Source organism: Xenia sp. Carnegie-2017, unplaced genomic scaffold (assembly GCF_021976095.1).
Source record: "Xenia sp. Carnegie-2017 unplaced genomic scaffold, XeniaSp_v1 HiC_scaffold_1, whole genome shotgun sequence".
Classification (NCBI taxonomy): Eukaryota; Metazoa; Cnidaria; class Anthozoa; order Malacalcyonacea; family Xeniidae; genus Xenia; species Xenia sp. Carnegie-2017.
Window position 1 is genome coordinate 174,087 of NW_025813402.1, and position 13,193 is coordinate 187,279.

The 13,193-nt window shown below is 33.2% G+C and overlaps 1 protein-coding gene across 3 annotated transcripts in view; it reads left to right on the forward strand.

The window, feature by feature from the left end:
• The window catches only part of LOC124440855 (eukaryotic translation initiation factor 2 subunit 1-like), a 72,902-nt gene that overhangs the window by 25,156 nt on the left and 34,553 nt on the right, over window positions 1-13,193 (forward strand). Inside the window, exon 8 of one of the 3 annotated variants that reach the window (XR_006946786.1) lies at window positions 258-814. The exons of 1 other annotated variant lie outside the window; for it this stretch is intronic. The gene's annotated coding sequence lies outside the window, so the exon portion shown is untranslated. Of the gene's footprint in view, window positions 1-257; window positions 815-13,193 lie in introns of those variants that run through there. One more of the 3 variants, XR_006946792.1, reaches the window with a different exon arrangement.

The following is a 13,193-nucleotide window of genomic DNA, read 5'->3' on the forward strand; positions in this document are numbered from 1 at the left end:
TGAAGTATTTATGATTTAACATAACTTTTGTAGGACATCATGTAGAAAGAAAATGGTCACGTGATTTAAAGACAAAATACTTATGAATTCCAGACGCAAAGATATACTTTGCACATTTCAGAACATTACCTTTGTTAATTTCTCTAGAAATGTATAGTTTCACTGTCTGAGAGTGGTGAAATTTGAAATTCGAAATAAGTTGGCTATTTTGTAGAATAGTCCAGGTTATGCCTTTTCCCCATTCTAATTATCTTTAGATCGTCATTTACAAAAAGATGAACGACAAAGGTGAAAAATCCTGTGTTGGAAAAGAGAATGGGCTAGAAGATGGCAACGAAAGATACGACAATACATTAGAAAATGAAAGTATGGAAGATGGTGAAAATACTCAACCAATTCTAAATTTACCCATTCAAGAGACTTTTCCTGAAGAATTTTTGTTTGACCTGCTAGACTTTACAAGAGAAGATAGATGTGCGATGGAAATGCTGAACGAGGATTTTGTGTTAAATGTTCCATCAACTTTGGAAAAACTTTAAAGATTTGTTAACTTCAACGTAAAATGATTTATACTAAGAGAAATAAATCATGTACATATTATATGATAAATAGGTTTGTGTAAAACGTAAGAACTCAAGAAAATATTTTGTTTTAACCATTCAATAATCAATGGAAGAAAGGCATACTGTAATCTTATGTACTAATGAACAATTTAAAATAATCTGTACGTTTTTCTAAAGCTCTTTCTTAATAATATTTATTTTATTAATGTAATTATTAATATTTATTGAATGCTAATTTTTTCGTGCTGTCATTTCATGCGTTATAATGTATAAACCACTGAGCCACTGGCAAAACGCCGAACATTTGCATGTTTGAAATACTAGAGGTCGACAAGTGCAATCTAAGAGCTTATAAGCTCCGTCGCTTCCGATTCTTTAGTCAAACAGCTAAACACAGCTTGACGTTGGACAAAGACACGCTATAAAGTGTTACCACTGATAAATAGGAAAAACGCACACGAAAGAACAAAGCTAATTAAAAAATAGAGTATTCCTTTCGGTTTGAGCAATAGAATTATAGTAATTTTCAAGGTTGACAGAGAAATAAAGAGTTGTAGATTCATCAATATTGTTGCCATGCGGGATTCTCAATATAAATATTACACTACAACATATAAGTTATAAGTTGGACTGTAATATTTATATTGAGGGATCAATTTATAATTGGTGTTGGTATTGACTGACTTTTCGAAACTTCAAATTCACGTAATCTTAACGGCTCTTCACAGGATTTGCATTAACCTAAAAATCAACATCTACAAACGAGTAATTCAAAACTTCACATCATTCAGTTTATTACCGACTTGAGATTGTTGCTTTCGATGGTGAGCATCAATTTAATCAAGTTAAAATTTTGGATATATTATGTATGTTATTTCTTTTATGAAACTAGACGGAGTAGGGCTGTCATTTCATTTGTAATAAAATGTAATTTTTCATGGATCGCATGGCATATTTTTATTGAGTGGCTATATCAGCCACCAAATTTGGATGCAAGTAAGGGAACTGAACATTATTTGGATAACTTTGCCAAAAATGTTGAATTTATCTCCAAACAAGACGCTGTTTCCTAAGAGAGACAGGCTGTGAACAGGAACTGCGTCTGCAATGGCATGAACTGGTCGCCAGCTAAACTGTCAAATTATCGTGTTTTGTTTACGTACGCTTATCAATAAAACCAGAAAAATATTTAGAGTTCATCAAGAGCATTTACTCTACTGCATTCAGGGGTAAATGCGTTGCTGTCTTCGCGTAATTCGTTTTATTATATTGCTTTCACTCAAGGGTATAAAAGTGATAATTGTTCTCTGAATTATACGAGAACGCATTTTCAATCGTGTATTTCATCACTTCGATTTAACTCGAACATCTTCGTTGACATACACCAAAACCAGCATGTAATCCAATTAAAATATACATTGCAAGTTATCTCTAAGGGAAATGAGCTGCGGGCATTTTCTTAGTATTGTACGAAAAGATTTTAAATTTTTCTTTCCATGGCACCACTTAACGACATTATTGTTTGTATTATGTAAAGAAGTGTGTAGATAACCATGCTGCGTTTTGCGTCCGCGACAAACATTGTTGAATGTCTGTTCATCGTGGTTCTTACATTGCACTGGTGTGTCATGTAGCTGTGGCAGTGTTGGTTAAAGTTGGTCAACTGATTTTATAACAAAGTAAGGAAAAGAGCGAAAAAACGGTGAAAAAATTCAGAGCTAACTTTAATCAAATACGGACGAGAGGAAAATCGCGAGAGCTTGAAGAAAGTACATCAAGACGAAAAAAATAATTCCCGTTCACAAAACGTTCCAGAGAGTGTTGCCGAGGATCAAGAGATGGAATCTGGAGCAGAAAGTCAGACTGAATATTTAATATTTTTACTCGTACTTTTATATTGGAACTTCTTATTGAATTGTATGATTTAAATCTTCCTTCAATTCCTGATGAACTATAAATATCTATAATTTGTACAAGTGCGCCGTGTGCATAATGATAATTGAAATATTAACTAATTAGAACAAATGTACTTTTCAATGTCGTATTTTTTATTTGTGAAAAAGCAAATTTTTATATGCCCTCATTATATGCCCTCCTATATGCCCTCTTATTTGCCCTCTTACATGCCCTCATTTACATAAAATATGTAATCCAAATTTTTCCAGGTCCTTAGGTCGGAAAACTGATTACGTCGGCGAATACCGATAGTTTCCACCGATAGTTTCCACCGGATAATAATCGGCGAATACCGATAGTTTCCACCGATAGTTTCCACCGGATAATAATCGGCGAATACCGATAGTTTCACCGATAGTTTCCACCGGATAATAATCATAATGATAGTTTCCACCGATAGTTTCCACCGATAATAATCGGCGAATACCGATAGTTTCCACCGATAGTTTCCACCGGATAATAATCGGCGAATACCGATAGTTTCCACCGATAGTTTCCACCGGATAATAATCGGCGAATACCGATAGTTTCCACCGATAGTTTCCACCGGATAATAATCGGCGAATACCGATAGTTTCCACCGGATGTTTCCGACTGTCGGTAAAGTCAGTCATGTAAACTCAAAACTGTAAACTTGTTCGTCTGTATTTAAAGTATTACCGTTTGAGTTACGTTAATTGAACAATCTACGTTATATCTTTGTACATATTTTGTGCCATCATCAACATAACGAATTGTTTGTATTTCTATTTCAAAATCGAGCGACATTTAATATTATGACTTCATTTAGGTAAGTTCTATTGTACTGTAATCATTGATCATCGTTAGACTTTATAAAAAGATCTTTACTCCTTTTGAATTTTAAAACTGCTTTATATTTATGGCAAAAGTTTGCTGAGATTTTGTTTACGATTGTAGCATGTGACAGCCAGGGTTATGTGTTTATTAACATAATTATCAGTCAGCCAAGCTTTTTTGAAACCATTATGAATCAACATTAACATCATCTGACGTCGTACATGAACTGTTCTTAACCAATAGAGCTATACCTCATATTCATCATGTCATTTTAACTTTTAAATATGTTTATGTCAAGATTTCAATTGTAGAATGATTATATATACTACTGAACATTGTATACAACAAGACAACTGTCAATAAATGAGTTGTCAAGGAAAATGAACCTTAAGAACCAAGAGAAGCATGAAGCTTTGTTTTACACCACTGTAAATGACAGATCATTCTCATTGAAATGCATCAAATTGCAATATTGCTACATAAACACAATGAGGATGAACATTTTGATGTTCACGAAAACAAGATTTAATTATTTATAGATGTTCCAAATGTGCATAGCAATGTAATTATATCTTACAATACCTGCGCCAGGCCTAAATACCATACAATGATAAAAAATCTTTTGAAAATTTCATTGTTTGATTGTAAACTGTTTTCTTCTTTAAGATAAATCCCATTTCACCACCAACCTATGTTGTCATGACAACAACAATGAATCAAGAAGAAGGTTTGAAAGCTTTGGAAACATCTATCAAAGCAATTGAAGAAGTCATTATGAATAAGAAAGGAACATATGTTTTACAACAAGCTGTAAGTGTTTGGTTTATATTTCTATGAAAAGTATATTGTATCACTAAAATGACATTCTCCTGTTGCCTCTACTATCCTCATATCATCCTGTTACCACTTCCCTAAGTACCCCATGCTGTATTAAAAATGTGACATTATCATGACCCTGCTAACATTGACAATATTTATCAGCGAGAATTGAAACAAGAAAATGACATGAAGTAATGGGTGTAAAAATTCAAAAGCCAAACAAATTTAAAAAATTTTGTATTCATAATTTTATAGAAGCACTATTGCTAATGCGCATTTAATATACAAGACGAGTTTTTTAAAATAGACATGTTTTGACATCTCATGATGCCATCTTCAGTATAAACGAAATAATAAATGATACAAGGTTTATATAAAAGTAATATGATACATAAATTACAACAATAATAAGGAAATAAGATAAATTAATGAGGAGCGTCCGAGCGTATTATAAACTAAGTATTGTATTGAATTTAAAAACTTGAACATTGAGGTCAGGGTTAGTTTTGTTAATGTGGAATGCTTCTTTGATTTTAAGGGTGAATGAGGTGTCGGCAATGTCGATGATTTTGAAGCAAGAGGGTGAATAGTTGGTTTTACATGAGTGAAATTTAAGAAGGTGTCGGTAGATATGAGAGTTTTTGTCTGTTGTGGTATGTTCCTTGATTCTGGTGGATAAATGGCGCAAAGTTTCGCTTAATGTATCGAATTACATCCCCAGCAATTGAATTCATATACCACCATTGATTTAATTGAATCAGGGATTGGGTCTTTGAATGAGAAAGGTTTTGATTTTGAATGATGTGAAAATTAGTCGAATGTCAATATCTGTACAGAAGTGTTTCATAATGTTTGTAAGTTCATGTGTCGAGTAATGTCCCATGTATGGTAGTTTGAAGTATAGAGTTGTTATTTTGGAATTTTCATTTGTGTTGGTTGTGATCGTCCTGTCAGGAGTTTCGTGTCTAGGTTGAGGTTGTTGCTTTGTTTGTTGTCGATATCGCTTACAGTTCTGTTAATAAAGTGTAGTGGAAAGAGTTTCAAAGAGTGGATGTGATGTTTTGTTATGTCTCGTTAAAAGCCATTGTTTGTATTGTTAAGTTTGTATGCTCTGTCGATTAGTGTGCGATAAATTGGCACATTACAAGTCGATTGTTGATTCAAACCTTCACTTTACTCACAGATTTTTAACCTTGATCATTACTGACCAAGAGCTTAGCAATCTATTTTGTGTTTATTTTGTCAGTTCTTCTCATTATGTCAGATACATGCCAATCAAGATTAGAGGTTGAAATGTTGTAAATCCTATTGCCATGCCTTTGCATTCATGCAAGAAATTTGTTGATTTCAAATGATAAATTTAAGCTATAAATTTCTATCATTGATTATCATTGTTATCTGTTCAGCCAAAGATTGTCACAGATATGGATGAAGCAGATTTTGCAAGGGAACTGGAAAAACTTGAACATCAAAATGCAGAAGTTGATGGTGATGACGATAATCCTGATGATGAATAATAAGATGAAGCAAAAATCCTTTGTTAGGATTTTTATTGGTTCGATAATTCCTCGAAATTTTAAGTGGTTGGTTGGGGTAAACTCTCTCTGTTGTTAGCAAAGTGCACATAACATGCAAACAAACTGAAGAAGAGGACCACTAACACAAACGCAAGGGATTCTTATTGTCTCAGATCTATCTCAATTTTCAAAGCGTGCAAACGAGACTTTCAACTTGATTTGTACATTTTTACCTTCGTGGCTAACTTGGATTCAGTAAAAGGTTGGTGTGAGAGTTAAAATTTACATTTACTAATTTCAGTCTTGTTTATAGCTTTCATGTTTTGCTCCATTTTTGTCAATCATCTCACTACCAGTTTAAGTTTATTCATCTGACTGATAATTTAAGTTTATTATTATTATACATGGTGTATCATACAGAATGTTTGAAATTTCTTGTTTATTTGCCATTAAGCAAAAGTTGGGTTATAATTTCTGCATAAATTTACAACGCTCCAAAAAATTATGAATAAATTTTTCAGATTTTCAAACTATCTAACGCGAAATAATTGCTTAACTGCTTCAAATAATGATATAGTTGAACTAGAAACGACAGTAAACTCTGACTTAAATCAGACGAAAGGACGGCACCATGGCAGAGGAAAAACGTCACAAAATGTAATAATTTACCTGATGCAATACGTCAGAGAATGAAGAATGAACGGCCACTCGATGTCGGAACTATGGTCGGAGCCTTTGATGTTCGTCTCCCCTGTTTTGAGTTCTACGATCCGGCGGCCATGTTTCTCCAGCCAGATGAGTGCCGCCAGATCGTAATATATTTCTACGGAAGCGTTTTGGCAAATAAGCACAAATATTTCAATAGATTGGCCATTTTTTTAATAATTTTTGTGTGGATACAGTCAACACACCAAGTTGTTGTGTAGGACTGAGTACACATTACATTAAACAAAGAGGAATGGGACTTATTGGACGTATAAGTCCATGTCTTTCGCAAACTGTAATGCTTCCTTAAAATATTAAAATGCACTGCTATATAAGTGTCACGCGCTCGGAAAGCCGACGGAAAGCTCGATTGAGCATAAGTATATCCACTTTCGGTACTTTACTTGCGACAATTATAGAAACGCCTTCGCAAATTTAACATAAAATTCTATTTTTATTTTGAATGAAAACTGTTTGTATTAAATAAATACTATATCGTCATTTATCATCCAAACGCTTTGTGAAGAGTAAAATCGTCCTTCACGGATAAATCGAACGAAATTTTCTTCTGTAAATGAACAGAGTAAGCAGATTTAATGAGTTTGTCAAAGCAAAACTCCCTGTTAATTCATTAGTTGACCTGTCCTGACAAAATTTATAATTCTTCTAAAACTTATGTGGACGTTGTGGTCTAGTATCTATAAAGCCGAAATATATATAGTTGTATAATTATAATATGTTCGTGTCGGTTTATTCAAGGTCATGTAGCGGTTATCAAATTGATACATACTCTTTCATAATAAGCTCTACAACACTCACTTCGGTAGTTTTCTTGACCATTACATTACACATACGTGCATATTTTAAAACGAAAATCATTTGACATGCTCACACAGTTATACTACATGAAACATTTCTTGGCTCTGGGACTGTAAAGTCACTATTGATAGCTTTTACTTATTTATTGTCTACTTTGTAATAACACATTTAAATGTACTCCTGTCCAGCATACGGTCAATAAAATATTCGTGACGTTTAAAGCGCCAATGATAACATGAAATCACATTGCTTTTCTAACTGAGTGAATCTCCTTGATGCAAATGAGCAACCTTTCATAAAGCCATATTATGGCTATTGTTATAAAATGTACTTTTTTCCACCATGTGTGATGCAGATTTCGTGTGACGTTATGTAACTCAAGAGATCTTTTACCGTTTTAGGCCCCGTTTACATTATACCGGATTGCTATCGTAGCAGGTTGAATATTCTTTGTATTAAAAGGAAGTGATATTGTTTAACGTCAGAAACACAATCAAATAGACTAATTCTACTAACTTAATAATCATTTAATCCCCAGGCAGTTAAACCTTTAAACAAATGAAGATGTCGTGATGAGCGAATCCGGTATAGTGTAAACTCTTCTTAATTTTTCAATAAATGACCCGATCTTCGTGGTATTTACGTGGGTGTCAAGAAATGTCCGTATTACAAATGGTATTTACGTGGGTGTCAAGAAATGTCCGTATTACAAAAGGAAAGGACTAGTATGTTTTGAATTTTGGTCTTATTAAGAAACCCTCCAGAGAAGTGTCATATAAACAGTGAAAGCCGTCTGCACAGAACCATAGTGGAAAAGTAAAAGCGTGTATTTCTTGTATATTTCTTTACGTGGTTAACTTGGCTTTAAAAGAAAAGGTACATATGACTTATCTATTTTATTTTACGCTAGGTAATAAAATAATTTGCTATACTTACGATTCGAACCATCCATTTCAACAACTCTTCGTCAAATGATTGTATGAAACAAGTTTCATACATTTCGGCATTTTTCATGCTGGGTCGTTTTTCCGATCATTTTGAACTAATTTTTTGATATCAAAAATATACTGCAGTACATTTTAGCAAAGTTATCGACATTGTGAACTAAAATTATTTTGACTCCGAGCAAACCCCGCAATTAGAGAAAACCCCGCGTTGTTTATTTGTCTGATTTTTTCGCTTTTGGAAAAAAATATTCGCAATTTTAATTTATTATTATTATACTGGGTGAAAGAAAATGTCTATGATCTTCAATTTTTTCTACATTTCTATGTAGTCAGTGTGGGTCATATGCGTACAACCCTACAATCCCGCAAATGTTTCAGAAAATGGTCAGGTGATATAAAAACAAAATACTTATAAATTCCAGACGGAAAGATGTATTTTGCAAATTTCAGAACATTACCATTGATAATTTCTCAAGAAATGTATAGTTTTACCGTCTGAGATTGGTGAAATTTGAAATTCGTAATAAGTTGGCTATTTTGTAGAATAGTCCAGATTATCCCTATTGTAATTATCTTTAGATCGTCATTTACAAAAAGATGAACAACAAAGGTGAAAATACCTGTGTTGAAAAAGAAAACAACGGTAAAGAAAATCATTACATTGAGTTAGAAGATGGGAACATAAGATACGACAATGCAGTGGAAAATGAAAGTATGGAAGATGGTGGAAATACTCAACCAATTCTAAGTTTACCCATTCAAGAAACGCTTGCTGAACAATTTTTGTTTGACCTGCAAGACTTGACAAGAGGAGATGGATGTGCGATGGAAATGCTGAACGAAGATTTGGTTTTGAATGTTCCATCAACTTTGGAAAAACTTTAAAGATTCGTCAACTTCAACGTAAAGTGATTTATACTAAGAGAAATAATCATGCACACTTTTTATGATAAATAGGTTTGTGTAAAACGCAAGAACTCAAGAAAATATTTTGTTTTAACCATTCAATAATCAATGGAAGAAAGGCATACTTTAATCTTATGTACTAATGAACCATTTAAAATAATTTGTACGTTTTGTAAATATCTTTCTTAATAATATTTATTTTATTAATGTAATTATTAATATTTATTGAATGGTAATTTTTTACATGCGTTATAATGCATAAACCACTGATATAAACTCATACATTCCTACATAATTGTTTCCATAGAAATTATTTATGATGCTAATTTGCGTCGTGAGACATTGTCTTCACGATGAAATCGACTGAGTGAAATTTTTTAATTTTAGCAAACCATCCTCACTACCAATTATGTATTTTTCCATTGCCAAGTTTACAGATTTTTTAGTATTTACTGCCAGTTGTAGATTCGATAAAAAACAGAGTGTTTTGAAATACTGTTTGTAAGGGCTCTTATAGTGATTTCTATTTTATTTTTTCCTATCACAAGTTTCCTATTATTGTGATGACGACGATTAGCATCTGTTTTATAAATTAGTTTAGCCTTCTCTCCATTTATTTCAAAGCGTTTAAAAGGGATTTCCCCCTTGGCTGTTAAAATCTGGAAAGAAAAACACGTGACCTAAGTCTCTAATATGTATTGAATATTTATATATAGTCAATGGCGCTGTATATTTATGATCTTTGTTATTGTGAAGTTGAGAGTCAGTGTTTATTTGTTGCTTTGAGTTGTATTCAAAGCTTCAAATTTTCGATAATGACTTCACGAAAGCGTTGCTACAATGGATTAAAACATGCCAAACAACATATGATATTATTTTTCATTTTATTCGGCGTACTTTGTGGATATTTGGTGCTTTATTACATGGCAATGCTCAGTCGTCCATAGATCCAACACCTAAGAAATATGCAATGTACGTTTCGTTTCTTGGTAAGATTTGGGTGAGAGCTTTAAGAATTTTGGTTCTTCCTTTGATTGTATCCAGCCTGCTTTTGTCAGTCGCTGAATTGGAGTCAAAACAGAGCGGAAAATTAGGAAGAAGAACATTGCTGTATTATCTTATGACTACAATGTTTGGGGGGTAATTTGTTTATTTGCATTTAACCTGGAAATGTTAACGTGAAAAAAACTGAACTAAACGAAGCAAAAGTTGAACCAATACATTCTGTGCTTGACGTAATAAGGTTTGTGCAAAATATTGATAAATTTACTGAGTTTGCGCCAAGCTTTCGCTTTCACTGCAAAAATTTTCTTATACGTATAACTTTTATTTCTATTATTTAACGACAATGCTTTTTATTTTCTTTTGAAAGCAACTTTATTTATTATAACGTAAATGCTACGTTCGTAAAACTGTGCAAGTGTACGAGATTTTCAAGCGCATACGGAAATCGCGTTATCGCAATATTCACTAGATTCTTAATCTTCTATTTGTGACAAACTTCCTTAAGTACAAGAGGTGGCTATGACTTTTTATACATTATTATATTCATATTTGACACTTTTTTATTATGCCATACGAAGCACAACTACCAAAGTGATCAACGCCACAAAATCGTTATGCTATGTTATAGAATACCCGTCCACTCACTCTAAATGATACTTGATAAATAATAATTGAGAACTAAACGATATTTTAGTTTAACTGAAGCCTGTATGGGTGCCTTTAAAAATGGACGGGTCTTCTATAATCGCTCCGAAATCTTAAATGGATAAGTTAATCTGAAACACAGCCTTTACAACAATGATCTTGAAATATAAAAATTGCAATAAACCTTCCATTCTCTACTTATCACACACTCAATTTCTCATCTCTTTGAGACAGTGAGTGCAAGGTTTATTGAAATTTTAGAATTTCAAAGTCATTGTTGTAAAGGCTATGTTTCAGAATAACTTATCCATTTCAAATCGTTTTATTTCACGGCTTTTGACCTTTTAATAACGAGATCATTGTTAAGTGATTATTGCTGTCATCAGATTGTTTCATTCCTAAATAATTCATCTCTAAACAAGTTAATTATGACGGCCAATTTTTATAACATTGACCGCAGGACGTAAAATTGGCCGTTTAATTGTAAATCATGATTTTAATCTTCCGTGCCATAATATTTCGCATTTTAGGCTCTTGTCCACTGCTCACTGCGAAATTTAACGGTGAAGTGTTAAGTAAAGAAAAGATTGCTGAATGCTTTGTAGCTGATCTTCAAAATACGTAAAATGTCTTATGAGATATTTTTGCCCATAAAAAATTTTACCATGTTAAATCTTAGCGACGAAGTTCACTTTCCATGTCTGTGAATATCAACCATATTTGTAGCACACTAACTTGTAAGAACGTATTCTTTGGAGACAATGATTATCTCGTTATTATATTCTCTGGAAAACACGTTTTATTGAGCTGGTGGCTCATGGCTTGTGTATTCTAATTTCTAAAGCGAAGTTCAATATTTATAATTTCTTCACAAACACGACACGAAACGGACATTACACACGACAGAAGAAAACTGCATAGTCAATTTAGTCAAGTAGGACTTTTGCTTACCCAGGGCAGGCTACACTGAAGAATTTTTTTGTGACAGAGTTTTCTGTAATTTTCCTCTAAAACAATTATATTGTTTTTTCCCTTAATACGCTCTGTCCGCGGATCTTATGATACACTGTCCTACATTCACATAACACACAGTAACAAAAAACGACACTGTTTAACTAAGAACTATTCTGTATATTATGGACAATTTGCACAGGATTTGTCGTTCGCTTGTAACTCGTCGCGCCATTTTTGGTGTGAACCAATTCATTTTGGTTTCGCTGAACTTTTCTTCGATGTGTTTCCTTGCTTTTGTGCAAACGTCTCAATTGGTTGCTTCACAGCTGTTGAATAATTGTTTCAAGACATTTTTGCGTTTCATTGTTTAATTCCCTTCCTTTTTGTTTTGCTCATTGATTTGTCAACTTCTGATAAAAAAAGAAAATTCTCCAGCCATTGACGGATTATCTTGTGTGTCTTTCGTAACAATTAAATAGACTTGATTTTCAATTTGAAATACTTACTATGTATTATAGAGCTAGTGATTGTTTAGAAGGCTCAAAATGTCATGACCTCTATATCTTTAGGTGGGATTGTAAATGGCTAGTGGCAACACACTGGCCACTGGCTGAGGAATGACACCGAAAAAGCTTTTTTATGTCAACAATAAACGATGTAAGGTGGTAGAAGTTGGTCAATTGTTTATATATTTTTATTTTATGCAAAGTAAAGATAAAAGCGGAAACGACACAAATGAATGGGTGCATGATGGGTATAAACAAAGGGATTGTTTCCCGAATCTTCCGTGCACATTACTGTTGCATGATGGTATGGGGACTTCCCCTCGCAGATGATGCACACGACAATAGTGATTGTTGCATCCGTTATGCATGATTAAAGAATGAAATTCATGTTCATGTATATTAAACACACAGCGTCATGAGGCACATCAGAAAGATATTAATGGATATCGGTTCCCTCTGGTTGTTGCATTTCACTGGTGTGTCATGTAGCTGTGGCAGAATGAATGATTTAAGTTGTTAAAGTTGGTCAACTGTATTTACATTCGATTTTATACAAAGTAAGGAAAAGGGCAAAAAACGGTGGAAAAAATCCAGAGTTTACTTGAATCAAACACGGACGAGAGGAAAATCTCTAGAGCTTGAAGAAAGTACATCAAGACGAAAATAATTCCGTCCACAAAACGTTGCAGAGAGCGTTGCAGAGGATCAAGGAATGGAATCTGGAGCAGAAAGTCAGACTGAATATTTAATATTTTTACTCGTACTTTTATATTTGGAACTTCTTATTGAATTGTATGATTTAAATCTTTCTTCAATTCCTGATGAACTATAAATATCTATAATTTGTACAAGTGCGCCGTGAACATAATAATAATTGAAATATTTACTAATTAGAACAAATGTTCTTTTCGATGTCGTATTTTCTATTTGTGACACCAAATTTATAAATTGGTATCATAACCGGTTGTCATATTCCAGGTCTGACCCTTCCAAACGTATGAACCTTCTTCGTCACTAAAACGTCACAAACCATTTTCACGACAGACATCGAAT